Below are 22,376 nucleotides of genomic sequence, written 5' to 3'. Positions count from 1 at the left end.
TGTTGGGTTTGCGCCAGACATAGCATTTTCTTTGATGGCCAAAAAGTTAAATTTCAGTCTCATCAGACCAGAGCACCTTCCTCCATACATTTTGGGAGTCTCCCACGTGCCTTTTTGCAAACTCAAAATGTGCCATTTTGTTTTTTGCTGAAAGTAATGTCTTTCTTCTGGCCACTCTGCCATAAAGCCCAACTCTATGGAGTGTACAGCTTATTGTTGTCCTATGTACAGATACTCCAGTCTCTGCTGTGGAACTCTGCAGCTCCTCCAAGGTTACCTTAGGTCTCTGTGCTCCTCTCTGATTAATGCCCTCCTTGCCCGCTCCGTGAGTTTTGGTGCACGCCGTCTCTTGGCAGGTTTGCTGTTGCGCCATGTTCTTTCCATTTGGTTATGATAGATTTGATGGAGCTCCTAGGGATCATCAAAGATTTGGATATTTTTTTATAACCTAACCCTGACTTGTACTTCTCAACAACATTGTCCCTTACTTGTTTGGAGAGTTCCTTGGTCTTCATGGCAGTGTTTGGTTAGTGGTGCCTCTTGCTTAGGTGTTGCCGCCTCTGGGGCCTTTCAAAAAAGGTGTGTCTATGTAATGACAGGTCATGTGACACTTAGATTGCACACAGGTGGACATCATTTCACTAGTTATTTGACTTCTGAAGATAATTGGTTGCACCAGAGCTTTTTATGGGCTTCATAACAAAGGGGGGTGAATACATACGCACATGCCAATTATCCGTTTTTTTTATTTCTGAAAAATAGTTTTATGTATATATTTTTCTAATTTTACTTAACCAAGTTAGACTATTGTGTTCTGATCCATCACATAGAATTCAGATTAAAAAATCATTGAACTAAAGGCTGTAATGTAACAAAATAGGCAAAAAGCCAAGGGGGGGGGGGGGGTAAATACTTTTGCAAGGCACTGTGAATGTGTATTTCTAAAATAGATAACAGTGGGAATTACTTACAGGATTCATTTTGAAATAAATAAATCACGTTGTCCAAAAGAGATTTCTCTAATCAGATGTCACATGCTACATTCACTTATGCCGTGCCAAAGTCCTCTCTTGTAATAATCATCTCCTTCTTTGTATGTTATATTCTGACTTTCTTCTAACTCAGATTTCACCAGGAGATGTCCCCCGGAATGGACTTTGGTGAATCAGAAATGTTATTTCTTCTCCACTGATAAGAAGACGAGAGAGGACAGCGAGCGATTCTGTGTGGAGAACGGATCTGTTCTGGCCACGGTGAGGAGTAAAGATTCCATACTGAAGGTAATTTGATTCCATTGACCGATGTCCTCCACCTTTCTTCAGAAATCAGCCACAGCCTGGGTAGAAAATTCTGTCCCCTCTCTTCATACTGTAGAGAGTAATCTTTGCTCTCTGTGTGAAAGCAGTGTTCTCTCTGCAGAGGTCCAATGCTACTGAGTAACCCCCTACTGAGTCAGATTTGTAGTTCTTTAGTCGCGCTCCCATTTAATTAGAGACCTCTAAGTCTGACCTAACGGGTGGCTTGTCAGTCCTCTGCAAAGAAGTGAAGAGATCATTAGAACATAATTTATTATAGTTTCAGGAACCAACCTCCCTTTCATCTGAGACATAGGACTTACCATTGGGCTTGACTGGGCTCAAGCCCATGGGCCCCGCCCAATAGGGGGCCCCACCGAGAAACATAGTCGAGTGTACTCAGCTGGGCTCCGCTCACGGTCACGCCCAGTCCCGCACTATGATGGACATAACACAGGGAATGGGCGTGACTGTGATCTGAGCCGAGTATACTCGGCTACTCTTGGCTCCGCTCGGGACTGCGAGAGGACCCGAGAGCTGCCAAGAGGACCCGAGAGCCGCCGAGATACACAGGACTCTGTATCTCGTGGAACCATTTTTAAACTTCAAGACTGCAATAACAAGGCTGCAAATGACATTGGGGCAAGGCTGCAAATGACAAGGCTACAATGACAAGGCTGCAAATGACACTGGACAAGGCTGCAGATGGACATTGATAAGGCAGCATTGATGGGCATTTAAATGTTTTTTTCCTTAAACTTCCCTCCTAAAAGTTTTTTTCCATAAAATTCCCACCTAAACTCGGGGTGCATGTTATACACCGGCTCGTTTTATACGCCGATTAATACGGTAATGTATAGAAGGTAGGGCCCGAAAGTCACTCAAGCCCAGGGGCCCCCACTACCCTAACTCCTGCCCTGGATATGAGATATGAGATATGAGGGTGTGCATGCTGTTTTACTCTGGCCTACCTTGAACCTCTACTCATGTCAGTAACAATACTATATACCATATTTATAAATATACATATCATTATAGCGGAACTACATTTTACAGAATCAGACCCAGATTTGTTTTCATTTTACAGTAACAATCATACAATGTGTGGTATTGGGGTGATTATACTCGTGTGGTAGAGGCTTTCCAGTGAGTTCATTCCACACCAGATGTTCTGTTTAAAGGTTTGATGGCCCACTTTTATTCACAATAACGACACAATAATGACAAAGATAATCATTTGCCACATAGGTTCTTTCACATCAACATGAATAGTCAACTGAAAATGCAGAGCCTTCTAGTTCCCCTGTCAGCAGCACCTCTGCTTTTCTTACCAGTCCCTCTGTCTGTGTTGCCCACCTCTCCTGGTTCTCTTGGCTCACTCAGCCTTTAGTTGCAGCACCCTGCTACATGGCCCACTCCTGCTGCATGGTTCTCCTGACACTCTGATAGGAGCCCATCTGTCATCTGGGATAAGGCCTCCTGTCTCATGGTTGGGGGACTCCTGAGTCCTTGTGGAGACATCCTGTCTCCTGACTCCTGGCTGGGACCCCTCTGACCCCTGATGGAGACCTCCTGTCTCCTGACTCCTGGCTGCGGCCTCTCTGACCCCTTACAGGGACCTCCTGTTTCTTGACTCTTGGCAGGGGCATCTCTGACCCCTGACAGAGACCTCCTGTCTCCCAAATCCTGGCTGTGGCACCTCTGACCCCTTACAGGGACCTCCTGTTTCCTGGCTGTGGCACTTCTGACCCCTGACGGAGACCTCCTGTCTCTCAACTCTTTGCAGGGGCACCTCTGACCCCTGACATAGACCTCCTGTCTCCCAAATCCTGTCTGTGGCACCTCTAAACCCTTACGGATACCTCCTGTTTCCTGTCTCCTGACTGTGGCACTTCTGACTCCTGACGGAGACCTCCTGTCTCCCAAATCCTGGCTCAGGCTTGGCTTATAAATTCTACCAGTCCCAGTTCCATTATTCAGATAATACAGGACCATCTAAAATATTGTATTTTTTAGGTGGTGATATATAACAGTGTCTTGTGAGTCCCATGGGTCAAAGATTGTTCAGCCTCAACTAGCCCAAACATGAATGGGCATACATTATCTACTACCACTTAGAAATCTATAAGGGTCACTGTTATTATTATTAATATTATTTTATGATGTGTTTCAGTGTCACATGCAAAGTCAGTTCTGGGTTGGATTACAGCAGAGGAGTACATGGACTGGAAACGTTGCAGTGACTCAGTGGTTCTGGTCTGATAACACAACAGAGTGAGTATCCTTCCCAGAACCATAGAATTTACACATACTGTATACAGGGTTATATAGGTCCTTCCATGCTGTATTGCAGTATATAGTGCTTGGCATCTACTGACACAGAGGAATAATGATGATCCCTCTTCTCTCTAGGTTGTCTCTACAAAAGACGCCAACTACACAGTGTGTGAAAATGGGACAAACTCTCGTGTTATCTCCGTGTACCGATCTCCTTCCCTGGATCTGTGAGAGTAAACCCAGCAAATCCAACTTACTGGACAAAGCCAACGCCTGCTAGTGGTGGAAAGAATCATTCACTGCAAGATCTACAATGTACAAATAATATGGAGGCTTTCTCTACTCGATGCCACACCCATTGTTATATTGATGAAGGATAACATCTGAAGACTTCCATTTTACTCTAGTCAACCATTTCCAAGTAAAAGCCTTGTTTTTAATTACTTGCAGAGTTTAGCATTATTATTTCAGCTATGTAAATGTCCTTTTTTTATCATTCAAGGTTTATTGAGAAAAGGTAAAAAATATAGTTACAAAACAGAATGCAAGTAACAAGTAAAGATATCTTAATCATAATGTCAGGTTTTAGTTGTCATTTGTTATAACCTGCGGGGTTATCATATGGACAAAACATCTAGATAAGAAACAATATTCAACCGCATGTGTGGTCCAGTATTACTATGAGAGCTTATCATGTAAATCTAACGTACAGGTTTATCTGGCTTAAAAGCAGAGTAATCAAATAATATGACTATACTTTGGTTTATTTGCTCAGATATCTTAAGAATCTTAGTACAGATAGTACTAGAGGCATATATTATAGTAGAGCATATAAGGAAAGAGGGGAAGAGTGGAGAAGTCAGGATGGTGTGGCTCGGGTCGAAGGACATCCTGATTTTAGTTTCTGGTATTCATCAGAGTAGCGGAACACGAACCAGGGTGACCAGGTTTTGTGGAACCTGTCCACCTTTACGGATGCCTGGGCTAATGTGTCTTCCATTTCGCATATTTCAGCTACTCTTGTTAGCCAGTCTGAGATAGAGGGCACCCGTGTGTTTCTCCAGAGGGCAGGAATCAGCGTTTTAGCTGCGTTTAGTAGGTGCTTTGTTAGGGAATTTTTGTATCTCTTGAGTGTAAAGTTTGAGATGTGGAGCAAACAGCAGGCAGCACTGAGTTCCAACGAGGTATCTGTAATTTGTTTTATCTGTTCCTTGACCTTATCCCAATAGGAGGTCAGGGAAGGGCATGACCACCAGATGTGAACCAGGCTGCCCCCTTCACTACCACATCTCCAACGTGTGTCTGGGGTCTGCGGTTTCCAGGCATGTATTTTCGCCGGGCTGATATACCAGTTGGTCAACAGTTTGTAGGACGTTTCTTGTGTTTTGGTGCTGATTGAGCAATGTGATACTGTCACGTACCTGGTGATGGAGCCTGATATGCAGAGGATGGCCTCTCTTACAACTCTGACTTGGAGTCCCTGTTCGAGGGTTTGATTAGTCCTCTCTGTCTGCCCATTCCTTTGTGGGTAATATGCAGAAGAAAATGAAAGTTCAATCCCGAGTGAATCACATAGGGCTCTCCAGAATCTGGATGTAAACTGCACCCCACGGTCGGACACAATATTGGCAGGAATCCCATGAAGCCTTACGATCTCCTTGACAAAGGTTTGAGCTGTTTCTCGAGCAGATGGTGTGCCCTTCATGGGCAGGAAGTGTGCCATCTTAGACAGCCTGTCGACAACTACAAAAATGGTGTTGTGGCCCTCAGATGGGGGGAGTTCTACAATAAAATCTATTGAGATCATCTTCCAAGGTCTACTGGGGACTGGTAAGGGTTTTAGCAGACCCCAGGCTCTGGATCTGCTGGTTTTATTGTGGATGCAAGTGGTACAAGATTCTACATATTTCCTACAATCTTTCTCCACCCCCGGCCACCAAAATGTCCATTGTACTAATTCAGTTGTCTTGCCAATGCCAAAGTGACCTGCCAGCACATGATCATGGCATCACCCCAGGATGGCCATTCGGAGGTCTTCCGGCACAAAGACCTTGTCTTCATGCCAAAGTAGCCCATCCTTTGCCAGTAGAGAGACCCCAGCTGGTGAAGGGTTCCTTACTAGAGTTTGTTTAATTTGTTTTATTAACTCTCCTTGAAGCAACATGAAGTTCCCAGGGGATAGAATGGTATCGGGAGATGAGATTTCTTCAGGTTTGCTGAACATGCGTGATAGCGCATCGGGTTTTGTATTCTTCGATCCGGGCCTGAATGTTAAGTGGAAAGTGAATCTAGAAAAGAATAGTGCCCACCTGGCTTGTCGGGGGTTTCAATCTTTTTGCTGTTCTTAAATACTCGAGGTTCTTATGATCTGTATAGATCAAGATTGGGTGTGCAGCCCCCTCTAGCAGGTACCTTCATTCCTCCAGAGCAGCTTTGATAGCCAAAAGTTTGTGGTCCCCGACGTCGTAGTTCCTTTCAGCATTTGACAGCTTGCGGGAAAAAAAAGCAACTGGATGCAGTAGAGCCTTAGCTCCCTGCCTCTGAGATAATATTGCTCCGACCGCTGTTTCTGAGGCATCTACTTCCAAGACATAGGGCAGGGCTGGATCAGGGTGTTTCAGGACAGATGCAGATGTGAAAAGTCTTTTTAGGGTGTCAAAAGCTTTCTGAGCTTCCGGAGACCAAGAGAATCTTGTACCTTGCTTGGTTAAACTTGTAATGGGGGATATGATTGCAGAAAAATTTCTGATGAATTTTCAATAAAAATTTGCAAACCCGATGAAACGTTGGACACCCTTCTTATCACTGGGAGCAGGCCAATCCAGGATGGCTGTCTGCTACTGTCACGTACCTGGTGATGGAGCCTGATATGCAGAGGACGGCCTCTCTTACAAGTCTGACTTGGAGCCCCTGATAGAGCTGACAGGAAGCACCGAGATGCAGAGTCGCACGAGTGCCTGGTGGGATCGCTGAACCTGGAGCTGGATCGGAGCACTCGGCCGGGCTGTAGAGGTGTCTGTAGAACTCCCAGAGCAGTGATAGGCAGGTAGCTGGAACAAGTAGACAACTGGTCCCCACAGGCAGGATTGCAGATGCAGCAGAAGGGATGGTGGCACCCTCAAGGCTGAAGAGAAGGCAAGTACAGGCAGGCCGGGTCATACACAACGGGCACGTCAGGAACAGGGACTGAAGCAGAAGCAGAATCAGATTACAGGCCAGGTCGTCAACAGGCTGGCAGTGGAGTGGCAGAAGGACCAGGGTACATGTATCAATGCAAAAAAAGTTTTAAAAATGGCAGTTTTTTCGGGAGCAGTGATTTTAATAATGCTTAAAGTGAAACAATAAAAGTGTAATATTCCTTTATATTTCGTACCTGGGGGGTGTGTATAGTATGCCTGTAAAGGGGCACATGTTTCCCGTGCTTAGAACTGTCCCTGTACAAAGTGTAATTTCTGCAGAAAAAAAAGTCATTTAAAATCACTCGTGGCTATAATGAATTGTCGGCTCCCCGTAATACAGAGAACAGTCATTGAAAGTCATTGATAAAAAAAAAAAAGCGTGGGGTTCCCCCAAATTCAATTACCAGGCCCTTCAGGTCTGGTATGGATTTTAAGGGGAACACCGTGCCAAATAAAAAAAAAATGGCATGGAGTTCCCCCCAAAAATCTATACCAGACCCTTTATCCAAGCATGCGACCTGGCAGGCCGCAGGAAAAGAGGTGGGACGAGAGAGCGCCCCCGCTGAACCGTACCAGGCCACATGCCATCAACATTGAGAGGATGCTTTGGGGGTCTGTGACTCCTCAAAGCACCAAGTCCCCATGTTGATGGGGACAAGAGCCTCATTCCCACAACCCTGGCCGGTGGTTGTGGGGGTCTGCGGGCGGGGGACTTATCAGAATCTGGAAGCCCCCTTTAACAAGGGGACCCCCAGATCCCGCCCCCCCAGTTTGAAATGGTAAGGAGGTACAAAAGTACCCCTACCATTTCACAAAGAAAGTGTAAAAAAAGTAAAAAAACACACACCGTTAGGAAAAGTCCTTTATTAAAAAGAAATTAAAAAAAAAAAAATTCCAGCGGTTGTAATCCACTCTTGCTATCCAGCGACGGATGATCATCTCTCCGGGGGCCAGCGATGGGTGATCTGATCCAGCGATGGGTGATCTCTCCCTCCAGCGCAGCGCATTCATCCTGTCTCCACCGGAGACACTGCAGGAATCCCGGCAGCCTGACACTTCTTAACTGAGGAGGGGCCACCTGTCACCTGACCCGCCCCCCTCTGACGCAAGGGGAAAGCCGGGCCTCCCCAGTGACATACGGGTGACCCCGCCCCCTCTGATGTAACGGAGACCTGCTTTACATCAGGGGGGGCGGGGTCACCTGCACGTTACCACCGCTGGAATCTTTTAATTTTTTTTAATAAAGGATTTTTCCCAACAGTGTGGGTGTTTTTTACATTTTTTTACACTTTCTTTGTGAAATGGTAGGGGTACTTTTGTACCCCTTACCATTTCAAACAGGGGGGGCCCAGATCTGGGGGTCCCCTTGTTAAACGAGGCTTCCAGATTCTGATAAGCCCCCACGCCCGCAGACCCCCACAACCACCGGCCAGGGTTGTGGGGATGAGGCCCTTGTCCCCATCAACATGGGGACAAGGTGCTTTGGGAGGGACCCCAAAGCATCCTCCCAATGTTGAGGGCATGTGGCCTGGTAAGGTTCAGGAGGGGGGGCCACTCTCGTGCCCCCCTCTTTTCCTGTGGCCTGCCAGGTTGCGTGCTCGGATAAAGGGTCTGATATAGATTTTTTCCCCTTAAAATCCATACCAGACCCGAAGGGCCTGGTAATTGAATTTGAACCCCACGCTTTTTTTTTTTGATCAATGAGTGTTCTCTGTATTACGGGGAGCCAACAATTCATTATAGCCGTGAGTGCTTTTTAAATGACTTTTTTTCCTGCAGAAATGACACTTTGTGCAGGGACAGTTCTAAGCACGGGAAACATGCGCCCCTTTACAGGCATACTATAGACACCCCCCAGGTACGAAATTTAAAGGAATATTACACTTTTATTGTTTCACTTTAAGCATTATTAAAATCACTGCTCCCGAAAAAACGGACGTTTTTAAAACTTTTTTTTGCATTGATCCATGTCCCCTGGGGCAGGACCCGGGTCCCCAAACACTTTTTAGGACAATGACTTGCATATTAGCCTTTAAAATTAGCACTTTAGATTTCGAACGTTTGAGTCCCATAGACTTTAATAGGGTTCTAAAGTTCTCACGAAGTTTAGGTCTGTTCGCAGGTTCTGGTGCGAACCGAACCGGGGGGGGGGGGTGTTCGGCTCATCCTTACTACTGACCTCTGGCTTGTTTGCTCTCTATGCTTCTGCTTTGTCCCTACCTGCTATATACGCTACTAGATCCCGGCGTGCTAACTTCTGGTGGGGCAATACTGAGGACTGCGATCTGGTACTAACACACAGCAATACCCATCTCCACCATCAGGAGCTCCGGTGAACACCAGTTAGTGCTTACACCCGCACCATGGGTGAGCCTGTATCATCCGCTAGGATGACCTGCTTGTGTACTTATCCAGCTGGTCCGTGGGAGCCTCTCTACTGCTATAGCTACTGATCTCTGAGACTAGTCCCTGACTGTGACACAGTTTTTCTTTCTATTGGACCCCGAGGTCTCTCCTATACTGTGTCTAAAAAGAAAGAGAAAGGCTCCTCTAAGTGTAGTGGTTAAAAGATGTATTACAGGTACAATGGGATTAAAAACACTTACATGATAGTAAGAGGTCATAGGCATATAATGATTTGTCTTCCTGCGGATTGCTGTAATCCTTGCCTGTCTGGGGGAGACAGAGAGAAGTCCTGCAACTGACAGTGTCCCTGGTGACGTGGATTGGCGAGGAGGTGAAGATGCGATGAGGCAGCCCGGGTTCTGGAACCAAGCTGGAATGGCCGCTGTAACATCAAGTGAAGGTGTGGGCGGTAACAGGTTTCGGAGCATCCATGGCTCCTTCGTCAGACCAAGAAGCTGTGCATGCTCCGAAACGCGTTACCGCCCACCACCTTCATCTGATGTTACCAGGGCCGTTCCAGCTGTAAGTGTTTTTGACCCATTGTGCCTGTAATAAATCTTTTAACCACTGATTTCTCTTTGCTTTATGACCTTCCAGAGCTGCTTCTTCTCTGCATAGTGCTGCCTTCATTGCCATCTCTCCACTGCTACCAAGGAGCGGATACCCAGCCTCACCAGAGTGCCCTCATCTCTCCCTCTTTTATACTGTGTCTAAACCTGTCATGAACAAAGCTGATCCTAAAACTAGCCCCTATAAGCCCAGATTTGACAACAAAAGCTAATCATTTCAGGTTCAGTGACTGCAGAGGGAAATGGGGGAATAAATGTTCAGTGATCTTCTCCCATTCCCCACCCTAATGCAATTTTCAGTGGTCCTTCCTGAGCTCCAAAAAGAAATGAAAAGAGCCTGTCAAGCACACTTTGGTGACTAAGGAACTAATTGAGTGGATGTACCCAGATCACCCCGATCATTTCTGTGTCAAAGCCTGCAGATTGATTTTCAAATATGTTCCGAGCGCAATGGCCCCTGGGACCTTGTGTTGACCCTTTAACTGCTATGACATGTGGAATTCATCCTTGGCAGTCAGGCCTCATGCACACTGGACATTTCTAAAGGTACTCTTGGGGACATCTGGCATTTTTTTCCTTCTGCCCCCAAATGCCCCTACATGTTAGCCTATATGCCTATACTCACATAGGCATTTAAAGGAGTTTAGATGAAGAGGAGACTGGAGGCAGGAAAAAAAACAAAAAACACCGCCAGCATGTCCAGGAGCACGAGGCCTCAAAGGGTTAAGTCACTAACTTGAAATGTTGACTTTAGATACACTCTAATGCCCCGTACACACGATAGGATTTTCAGATGGAAAATGTGTGAGGGGACCTCGTTGTCGGAAATTCCGACCATGTGTAGGCTCCATCACACATTTTCTATAGGAAGTTCCGTCACGCAAAATTTGAGATCTGGTTCTCCAACTTTCCGACAACAACATTCTGATCGTGTGTACACAATGCCGACGCACAAAGAGCCACGCATGCTCGGGATCAAGCAGAAGAGCCGCCACTGGCTATTGAACTTCATTTTTCTCAGCTCGTCGTACGTGTTCTTGGTGCTCGGAATTTCCGACCAACTTTGTGTGGCCGTATGTATGCAAGACAAGTTTGAGCCAACATCCATCGGAAAAAAATCCCATGGATTTTTGTTGTTGGAAAATCCTATCGTGTGTACGGGGCATAAGCCTCTACCCCAGTATTTATTAGACGGCCTCTGACCTATCATGGAAACATTTCCTTTTAATGATAAGCCATACCCTACACTTCACCCCCTGAATCCTAACTGTAGCTCCCAACCCTAACACCAACTCTAGCCTTACCCTTAGTACATATTGAATTCCTCAGGACCTGACCCTGTAAGTTTCCAGTGCTGAACACAACCTGACCTGCCCTAAATCTTGCAGTGAGCTGATCTCATGGGCCTTCTGATGTCCTCCAACTACATACAGTGGTTAGTGGTAAAAGTTCATCCGGCTTACAAAACTAGACAGATCTGTCTTTGGTTTGTCTCAAAATTGACTTGTAGCCAACCTGATACAGAAGAGAGACCTCTCTGTATACCAGAGACAACACTGACTACAGATATACAGTCCAAGCTGATACACCGACCTACTGACACCATGGCTGAGCAGACCGTCTACTCCAATGTAACCCCAACCGAGACAGAAGGGACCAGAGAGAGACAACCCAAGTCCCACCGCTGTCCAGGTATGTGTGTATGATAAGAATGTTTTATTATTTCTACGTTTCAGGTAACAAACCTCATTCTGCGTTATTATTTCTTTAGAAAGACGATATTGATAATCATGGATCTTAAATCTGATTGGATGAATATAGGCAGGACATCAGCAGCTGTGTTATAATGACTGTGATCAATATTTCAGGGAAGACTCTGTGCTTATACAGGGAACTCTGCCAAATAGTTTTATGAATTTGTAACTATATCTCTAAAACATTCCAGATCATTACACGGAGCCTCTAGATTGTAAGCTCTGATGGACGAGGCTCTGTCCTTGCTGTACACTGTACTGGCCCATTATGTTATAATTCTAAAACTGTCCGTATCACTGAGGGTGATGAGCTGGTCAGATCTGCTTTAGGTTATTAACATATTTTATTACATTTATGGATTTTACTCTCACATTGTAGCACATAGTACACTATCAGGGGCGTCCTCCTCCGTTATGTGTTGGCTCATATCAGTGTGATGCGTCCCCTCATATCACAGAGGTACCTGGAGTCAGGAGTAGTCGTTCTGTCATTGTTCATAACATCAATCGCTAAATTGGTTCAAACAGGACTCAGCGAACTTCAAAGGACTTCGGATGCTGAACCCAAACTCCATTGAAACCCATGGGAGCCTAATCTGTCACCCCAAAAACGCCCACTTTCTGGGCTGAGAGTTTTCTAACTTTCACATGGACTAAATAATATACACTGATTTGGGTTATTTTTAAAGAAAATTTTGCAGAATATATTTAAATTTATGAAGAAACATTATTTATTTGCAAAATTTATAACAGGAAATTTTTTTTCAAAATTTAATTATTTTTAAATTTATATATATATATATATATATATATATATATATATATATATATATATATATATATATATATATATATATATATAAAAATTTAAAAATCTTTAAATTTTGAAAAAAGTTTTCCTGTTATAAATTTTGCAAATAAATAATGTTTCTTCATATTCTTCATAATATATATATATATATATATATATATATATATATATATATATATATATATATATATATATATATATATATATATATATAAATATATATATATATAAAAGTGATGATCACATACCACCATAAGAAAGCTCTAGGTATTTGGGTTATTTTTAAAGAAAATTTAGCAGAATATATTTAAATTTATGAAGAAACATTATTTATTTGCAAAATTTATAACAGGAAAACTTTTTTCAAAATATTTTTTTTTATTTAAAGCTCTAGGTATTAAAAAAAAAAGATATACATTTAATTTGGATACAGTGTAGCATGACCGTACAATTACCAGTTAAAGTAGCTCAGTGCTGACTAGCAAAATATGCCCCGGGCATCAAGGGGGTAAAACATTCCAAGTTGGGGGGCGTGGCCGGCAGCCGAGGAGTATGGCCGCAGTGTAAGAGAGCTCCGTCCACCGCCTATACACCGGAGCTTATTACGAAGGACCTGGGGGGCCAAACACGGCGGTATTTAGATAGCAGAGGTCGGGCAACAACACAGAACATGTCTCGCAGGAGAAAGGAGGCAAAACGTTTAAGCCGAATGATGGATTTCTATCGGCAACCCCGCACTTCACAGACTCAAGATGGCGCCGGTAAGCAGGGGGCTGAGGAGAAAGGCAGACATGTGAGCAGCAGAGCGTCTGTAGCTTACCAAGCCAGAGCCCAGACCGATTCGCCACAGGGGGACAAACTTAACTCTCCACCAGCTTCATCCACATCCAGCCCCATCAAGGCTAAACAGCCCCACATGCAGGGAGAGGAAGAGGAAGGTGTGTGTAATGTTTCTCTGAACGACACGAGAGAGTTACAGGACTCCATACTAGAATTCCCTACCAAGAACCAGCCAGTTATCGACACCACCCTGAAAGATATGCTGGTATCACTTCGTAGCACTCTGCATGTGGACATTTTATCCCTCACTAGTCACTTCAAAGAGGAAGTCAAGGCTGTGGATAACAGAGTTTCCCACATAGAACGCAAAATGAGCGAATTTGCAGGCACTATTAATGAGGTTATAGATGCTCATAATGAGAAGGAAGACGAATTGCTTATCATGAAAGCGAAAATGGCCGACCTCGAGGACCGATCGAGGCGAAATAACATCAAAATCCGAGGTATACCAGAAACAGTGAAACCTCCTGACCTGCTCCCATTTTTCCAAACCATTCTACGGGAAGCTTTACCGGAAGCATCGTTAACAGATCTCGCCATTGATAGATTACATAGGCTTCCTAAGCCTAGAAACATCCCGAATCACTTACCGAGAGATACGATTGCAAGGATCCATTTTTCCAAACTAAAGAAAAGTTCCTTCTCTGTATCCGCAACCCGGACACCATACCTCTGTCCGCACAAACCTTGTCTTTTTTTCCAGATTTGTCGGCATTTACGATGCAAAGAAGACGGACCATGGCGACGATAACGAAACCCCTGCGAAACCACCGAATTCCATATAAGTGGGCATATCCAGCTAAACTTCTAGTCTCCAAAGATGGGAACACCACGGCTATCAAGTCAGTCGAAGATGGCATTCGACTCCTCAGGGTATGGCAAATCTTGGACAAAGAAGAGAGCTCGCCGTCCGGGACACCATCTCCCCGTGCCGAATCCCCTGCCTGGCCGAGACGACTAATGGACTGACCACCCAGGTATTTCTCTTTATCCTTACTAGTCCTTAGAGCTCCGGTGCTCGGTGGATAACTATGTGGTTCTCTTTTGCCCTCCGTTGTTTAAAGGGTTTTTTCCCTACAGATTCGTTGCAATCTTCCTTTTTATTTTTTTTCCTAGAGACTTTACCTAGACCAATTTGTGCTGCACGCTTCCTTGTGGTCTGCTGTACCTCGATCCTTCAGGACCTTACCAGTCGAAGTTTTTGGGGTTTTTTTGTCACCACTTGGGGCTAACTGCTTCGCTTTTCTCTACAGTCTAAGTGCAAACTAATTTTCTTTATCATTTTTGTTTTTTTTTAATTTTCTTTACGTTCAATTTTTTGTGTCCATCTCAAGTGTAAGTCGGATTGGACTCACTCGCGCTGCTACTAGTACCGATCCAGGAACCTGTTCATTTTTCACCCTACACGTCCTCAAGATGGGCTTCAGGATTTCGAAATTTAATGTTAGAGGTCTTAACAGTCCTCACAAAAAAAGCTTACTGTGGAAGGAAGTCATGAAACTACAAAGTGATGTACTTTGCCTTCAGGAAACACACTTTCTGGACTCAAAACACCCGCAGCTTCAGAATAGACATTTTCCAACAGTATTTTTGTCCAATGCTCAGAAGAAACACAGAGGAGTAGCTATACTGCTTCGAGATAAGTTACAATTTAAGTGCTTGCAGGTTGAAATAGATACTGCGGGTAGATATATCATTCTAATAGGGGAAATAGACAATGTGGTTTATACTATTGTTAATGTGTATGTACCAAATTCCAAACAACTGTCTTTTTTGCACAGATTAGGTAAAAAGGTAGCATCAATGCGCAGGGGCTATCTTATACTCTGTGGTGATTTTAACACGATACCGAACCAAGCTCTAGATGTGTCCTCGAGACCTCACAAATCCAGGGACAGGATTACCCTTGCGCATTTTATGGCAGCTTATAGTTTGTTCGATGTATGGAGATGCCAACATTCCTCAGAAAGGGACTACTCTTATTATTCTAGCGTGCACAATTCGTATTCTAGAATAGACCTATTTCTGGTTGACAAATTTCTTCTACAGAAAGTTACCTTGTCTTCGATTCATAATATCTCGTGCTCTGACCATGCCCCAGTTTCCGTAGTGGTGGGAAGGTGTCCGACAGAGAGAGACTAGGGCTAATAGATGGAGAAACGATACCTCCCTTTTCTCACATCCCAAATTTAAGCAGCAGATTGTCTCGGAATTACAGGAATATTTTAAGAACAATGCCCAGTCTGTGTCGGACCCCTTCACAGTATGGAAGGTGTTTATGAGAGGGGTATTAATCAAACTAAGATGTACGGCCGTCAAGCAGAGAAATTTAAAAATTGATAGTCTTCTTTCCCAGATCGAAAAATTGGAATCCCAAAACAAACAGGCGCCCCAACATAATGTAGGTTCCCAACTAGACGGTCTTAGGCACGAACTCAGATTATTGTTGATATCACAACATGAGCATGTGTTTAAGAAATGGAAAGCCCGCTTTTACCAACAAGGGAATCGGGCAGGAAAGTTACTGGCTAGACAAACTAGAGAAAGAACCATTAAACAAAAAATACCTTTCATTTATCATCCGACTACCGGGGCCAAATTATCCAACCCGAAAGACATTGCTAACGCTTTTCGGGACTACTATAGCGCCCTGTACAACCTAAGAGACGACAACTCCATCCCCCAACCGACTACAGAATCCATCGAACGATTCCTTGACAAGTTAATACTCCCACGAATAGATCAGGACCGATTGAGCGCTTTGAACGAGCCTATAACATTGAGCGAACTTCACAAAACAATCCTAGCGTTACCTCTAAATAAATCCCCAGGCCCAGGCGGCTTTTCATCGGAATACTATCGTACATTCTACCCCATTATAGGTAGACACCTACTAAAAACATTTGAGAAGGCTACTCTAACCACTTCATTCCCTCAGGAAATGTTGGCCGCTACAATATTAACAATACCCAAACTGGGGAAACCAACAGAGTCCACTCAAAACTTCAGGCCGCTATCCTTACTAAATGTTGACATAAAAATTTTCACAAAAATCCTGGCAAATAGGTTGTCCACAATTTTACCTTCCCTAATCAAAAACGACCAGGTGGGATTTATTAGGGGTCGTCAAGCCCCTGATGCCATCAGGAAAATTATCAATTTGATCCATGCGGCTGAGACCTCGAGGGATCCTTCTCTGTTTCTTACTCTAGATGCAGAGAAGGCCTTCGATAGGGTCCACTGGGGCTATCTAAGTCGAGTACTCACCAAATTTGGTATGGAGGGGAGCATACATTCTGCCATCTCGGCCCTATACACTAACCCTTCGGGGATGGTATTCACGGAAGGGATGTTCTCGGAAAGCTTTAACATTACAAATGGGACGAGACAAGGGTGTCCATTGTCTCCATTAATTTTTGCCCTTATAATGGAACCCTTAGCCGAAACAATTCGTACACACCCAGACATCTTAGGTATCCCAATTTTGAAACTTTCTCATTCGATAACGCTATTTGCCAGTGACGTAATTTTATCCTTGTCACAGCCATCCGTCTCTTTACCAGCAGTTCACGACACTTTAACAGTTTAATAAAATCTCTTACTACAAGGTTAATGCATCTAAATCAAACTTGCTAGCAATCAATATTAAGGGGAAAACTCGTAAAGACCTAGCCACAAGATTTCCTTACCCGTGGTCGAACCAACCGATTCCATATTTAGGCATTAAGATACTGTCACCTAGTTCTAGCCTATTTAAAGTTAATTTTTTACCTCTACTCTCCTCCCTTCACCATGAGCTGAACAAACTTACGAAATTTTATCTATCCTGGATGGGAAGACTAGCGGCATACAAAATGTTGATACTCCCAAAACTTTTATATCTCTTCAGGGCACTACCTATTCGAATCCCCCCGTCTTTTTTCATATCGGCCCAAGCGCAGCTATCTTCATTTGTGTGGCAAGGAAGAAAACCTAGAAGCTTTAATACTATTCTATGTCGAAGAAAAGATTCGGGGGGTATGGGGTTCCCTATACTAAGAGATTACTATAAGGCGTGTGTGCTTGATCAAATCAAGTATTGGATTCAACTTGAAGCGGATAAACAATGGGCTACCATTGAGAGTGCTTGGCTACTCCCCAATTCATTATATTCTACATTGTTGGCATCCTCATTCCCTAAAACAAATTTTATATCGCAACATCCCATAATTTAATTAGTGATAGATACCTGGACTCACTTTATTCTTAATGTATCCAATCACCAGAATTTGACGGAGATACCAACTCCTATTTCTTCACTGTGTACTCACATGGCGGATGTTGATTTGTCACTCTGGGAACAAAAGGGCCTGACATTGGTCTTGGATCTATTCAAAAACAATAAGGCCGCGTACACACGGGCGGACTGTTCGCCCAACCTTGTCCGCTGAACAGTGTTTGGGCGGACAGTCCGCTCGTGTGTGGGCTTTCAGCGGACAGTTTCAGCGGACAGTTGGACGGACAAGGTCTTTCGGAAATTCCGAAAAACTGTCCGCTGAAACTGTGTTTGAGCGAACAGTCCGCCCGTGTGTGGGCCAGTCCGCTGTACTTTCGAAATGAGCGGACTGTTCCCGCTCGGAAAGTCCGCCCATTTTGAGCGCGTGTACAGGTAGGCGGGGCCCGCGAAGGAGACGTCGCGGGCTCCGCCGCCTGGAATGGGCTTAAAGGGGAACCCCAACGCCGAAAAAAATCGGCGTGGGGTTCCCCCAAGTCCACACCAGACCCTTGTCCGAGCACGCTACCCGGCCGGCCAGGAAAGGGGGGCGAGCGAGCGCGCCCCCCCTCCTGAGCCGTACCAGGCCGCGTGCCCTCAACATGGGGGGTGCCTTGGGGAAGGGGGGGCCGCGCGGCCCCCCCACCCCAAAGCACCTTGTCCCCATGTTGATGAGGACAAGGGCCTCTTCCGGACAACCCTGGCCGTTGGTTGTCGGGGTCTGCGGGCGGGGGGCTTATCGGAATCCGGGAGCCCCCTTTAAGAAGGGGGCCCCCGGATACCGGCCCCCCACCCTATGTGAATGAGTATGGGGTACAATGTACCCCTACCCATTCACCTGTGAAGTACAAAAAAAAAAACACAACACAGGGAAAAAATCGCCGACTTCCGTTCGTGTTCTTCTTCTTGTTCTTCTTGTTCTTCTCCAGGAGATGTTGACACGTCGCTCCCTCCGGCCGGAATGCCAGAGCCACGCTGTGCGGTCCCTTATATAGTGACAATGGGGCGGGGTCACATGGTATATGTCACATGGGTTGGTCACATGGTGACTCCGCCCCCTTACGATGTCATAGTCCCCATGTGACATCAACCCATGTGACCAACCCATGTGACATATACCATGTGACCCCGCCCCATTGTCACTATATAAGGGACCGTACAGCGCGGCTCTGGCATTCCGGCCGGAGGGAGCGACGTGTCAACATCTCCTGGAGAAGAACAAGAACAAGAAGAAGAACACGAACGGAAGATAGCGGCGACAGAAGACCGGGCCACCGCCTCTAAAAGAGCTACAAGAAGGCGCGGTGGCCCGGCAGAAGAACCGAAGGCGGCGACAGAAGAACGGAAGGCAGCGGCGACAGAAGACCGGGCCACCGCCTCTAAAAGAGCTACAAGAAGGCGCGGTGGCCCGGCAGAAGAACCGAAGAGGGGGACAAGACCCCCGAAGTCGGGAGAAGAGGCCGCCGGCGGGGAGGAAGAAAGCCGGACTCCTCCGCTAGCAAAAGAGCTACACACACATAGCGGAGGAGTCCGGCGAGAAGACCCCCGAAGACGGAAGACCCCCGGAGCTGTGCAATAAAATATTTTTTCCCTGTGTTGTGTTTTTTTTTTTGTACTTCACAGGTGAATGGGTAGGGGTACATTGTACCCCATACTCATTCACATAGGGTGGGGGGCCGGTATCCGGGGGCCCCCTTCTTAAAGGGGGCTCCCGGATTCCGATAAGCCCCCCGCCCGCAGACCCCGACAACCAACGGCCAGGGTTGTCGGGAAGAGGCCCTTGTCCTCATCAACATGGGGACAAGGTGCTTTGGGGTAGGGGGGCCGCGCGGCCCCCCCTTCCCCAAGGCACCCCCCATGTTGAGGGCACGCGGCCTGGTACGGCTCAGGAGGGGGGGCGCGCTCGCTCGCCCCCCTTTCCTGGCCGGCCGGGTAGCGTGCTCGGACAAGGGTCTGGTGTGGACTTGGGGGGAACCCCCACGCCGATTTTTTTCGGCGTTGGGGTTCCCCTTTAAGCCCATTCCAGGCGGCGGAGCCCGCGACGTCTCCTTCGCGGGCCCCGCCTACCTGCACACGCGCTCGAAATGGGCGGATTTGCCTCCTCCTTAGGTGGGCGAGTCCGTTCATTTCAAAAGTTGAGCGAACTGTTTGGCAAACAGTTCGCTGAAACAGTCCGCTCGTGTGTGGGCAAGTCCGCTCATGCAAATTTTGAGCGGACTGTTTGCTGAAACTGTTTGCCGAACAAGGTTGGGCGAACAGTCCGCGCGTGTGTACGCGGCCTAAGATGATCCCTTTTGAAATTCTAGCGAATAAATACGATATTCCCTCCACAGCCTATTTTACATATTTACGAATCGCTTCTTTTGTAAAACAACATAGGAGCACCACTGTTCTAATTCCTCACCAGGCATGGTCGTTCTGGTCTGATGTAACGAAAGTCAAAGGGGGTATTTCCCTTTTCTATGATCTCTTGCAATCTAAAAGTCAATTTACGAAAACACATCCTCTTCAGAGATGGGAGAGAGATCTTGATACCTCATTTTCCGATGAGCAATGGAAAGTAGCTATAAAAAGTAGAGGCCGTTACATCAGATCCATAACGCATTGGGAAACAACACAGAAAGTACTTCTTCGGTGGTCCTACACTCCATATATTACAGCGAAATTTGCAAAAGATAATTCTTTTCAAATGTTTTTATTGAGATTTTTAGCAGATTTAGTTACAACAAGGGTTACAAAATAAAAAAAAATAATATATAGTAATAAAAGTAACATAACACAGTATAATGTAGTGACAGGGTTTTCTCAGCACAATATAGTATAGTAACAAATAGTCCACAATAAAGAATAAAGTAGTATTCCCAAGTATCTAATATTCATAGTCATAAAGGGACTCGAACAAGAGTAAGTCTCTTAGAACTTGTGTAATAAAGTCCGTAATATAATTATTGTAAGATTTATAAATAGCGATATGGATAATGGCCACTTCTGGAACCCCAAGACACCCCTCACAGGGATCTATCTGTGTCCTGGAGTACCTAGTCCAACATCCCAAAGGAAATTCAAACACAGTAGTTATCTTTTATGAAGGAAAAGAAAGATCTATTCTTACTCCGCAACTCAATTCAGATAAACAGACATGTGATATATTTGTCACTTTGTTATGAAATTATTTATTATTATACAGGAGTTCTTTCGTCTATATGATTAAAGAATCAGCATTATCTAAATTGTGGAAGTATAATTTTTGTACCATGTACTCCCAGGTTCCCATAGTTGTTGTTCCTTAATATATAGGGATTTGTCATTAGGAAATAACAATTGGTAGGAGTGGTGGAGTTGGGTTAATTCTATAACTTCTGTCATAGTAGGAAGAGAGTCAGTTTTCCATTTTCTAGTTATGGATAGTCTCGCCGCTAAAAGTATATGTGTTACTACTTTGCGATATTGTTTGGGAATCGTATGTAAATTCATATTCAGAATGGCTAGTTCTGGTGAAAGTTGAAGGACAATACCTGTTACGGAAGTGAGTAAATGGGAGATTGCCTGCCAGTAGTTATGTAAGCTTGGGCAGTCCCACATAATATGAAATAGGGTCCCCAATTGGGTACAATTTCTCCAGCAATTAGGTGAACAATGTCACTTTGTATCTCTCTATCTCTTGTGTGATCAATGTTCCCCTTGAATTTTGCTAGGATATGTGGAGTCAGGTATTGTCTTTGAACGATTTTTTGTGCCAGTTCCCATAGTGTAACACATGCAGTGGCCCTATATATGCTTTGTAGGGAAGCCATACATTGTTTGCAAAAGATAATTCAGACGCTTGTTGGCGAGGTTGTGGAAAAGTGGGTACTCTATTACATATGTTGTGGGAGTGCCCTTGCATCAGGAGTTTTTGGAGAGGAGTATTTACCCGAATCTCCAGAACCATTGGTATTATTAGAGATGCAACCCCAGAACTAGCAATCCTAAACATATGCATAGATCAATTTCCGCCATCTCTTAGATTTATAGTACCGTATATACTCGAGTATAAGCCGAGATTTTCAGCCTCTTTTTTGAGGCTGAAAGTGCCCCCTCGGCTTATACTCGAGTCATCGCCGTCTGCCTGCCCGATCAGCGTATCGAGCAGACAGACGGCGGCCATTCTACCTTTCAAAAGCCGCGCCTCCGCCTGTGATAGGCGGAACACTCAATTTCCCAGCAGTCAGTGGTCCGCCTATCACGGACATCCGCTCATCCTCATACTACGGACGAGGATGAGAGGATGTCCGTGATAGGCGGAACACAGACTGCTGGGAAATTGAGTGTTCCGCCTATCACAGGCGGAGGCGCGGCTTTTGAAAGGTAGAATGGCCGCTGAGGCGCCGATGAAGAGCGGCGATCCTGGAAGGACGGAGGCTTGGCACGGGACGGAGGAGGCACGGGAACGGAGGAGGCACGGGAACGGAGGAGGCACGGGACCGGAGGAGGCACGGGACCGGAGGAGGCACGGGAACGGAGGAGGCACGGGACCGGAGGAGGCACGGGACCGGAGGAGGCACGGGAACGGAGGAGGCACGGGAACGGAGGAGGCACGGGACTGGAGGAGGCACGGGACAGAGGAGGCACGGGACACAGGTAGGCTGCACGGACACACACACAAGGCTGCACGGACACACACACAAGGCTGCACGGACACACACACAGGGATGGATGGATGGACACACACACACACACAGGGACGGATGGATGGACACACACACAGGGATGGATGGATGGATGGATGGACACACACACAGGGATGGATGGATGGACACACACACAGGGATGGATGGATGGATGGACACACACACAGGGATGGATGGATGGACACACACACAGGGATGGATGGATGGACACACACACACACAGGGATGGATGGATGGACACACACACAGGGATGGATGGATGGATGGACACACACACAGGGATGGATGGATGGATGGACACACACACAGGGATGGATGGATGG

The sequence above is a fragment of the Lithobates pipiens genome, unplaced genomic scaffold, assembly GCF_037356315.1.
Source record: "Lithobates pipiens isolate NorthernLeopardFrog02 unplaced genomic scaffold, aLitPip1_a1.2 Scaffold_119, whole genome shotgun sequence".
In the NCBI taxonomy this organism is placed as follows: Eukaryota; Metazoa; Chordata; class Amphibia; order Anura; family Ranidae; genus Lithobates; species Lithobates pipiens.
The sequence above is the reverse complement of the archived record's forward strand: the minus strand, read 5'-3'. Positions refer to the sequence as shown.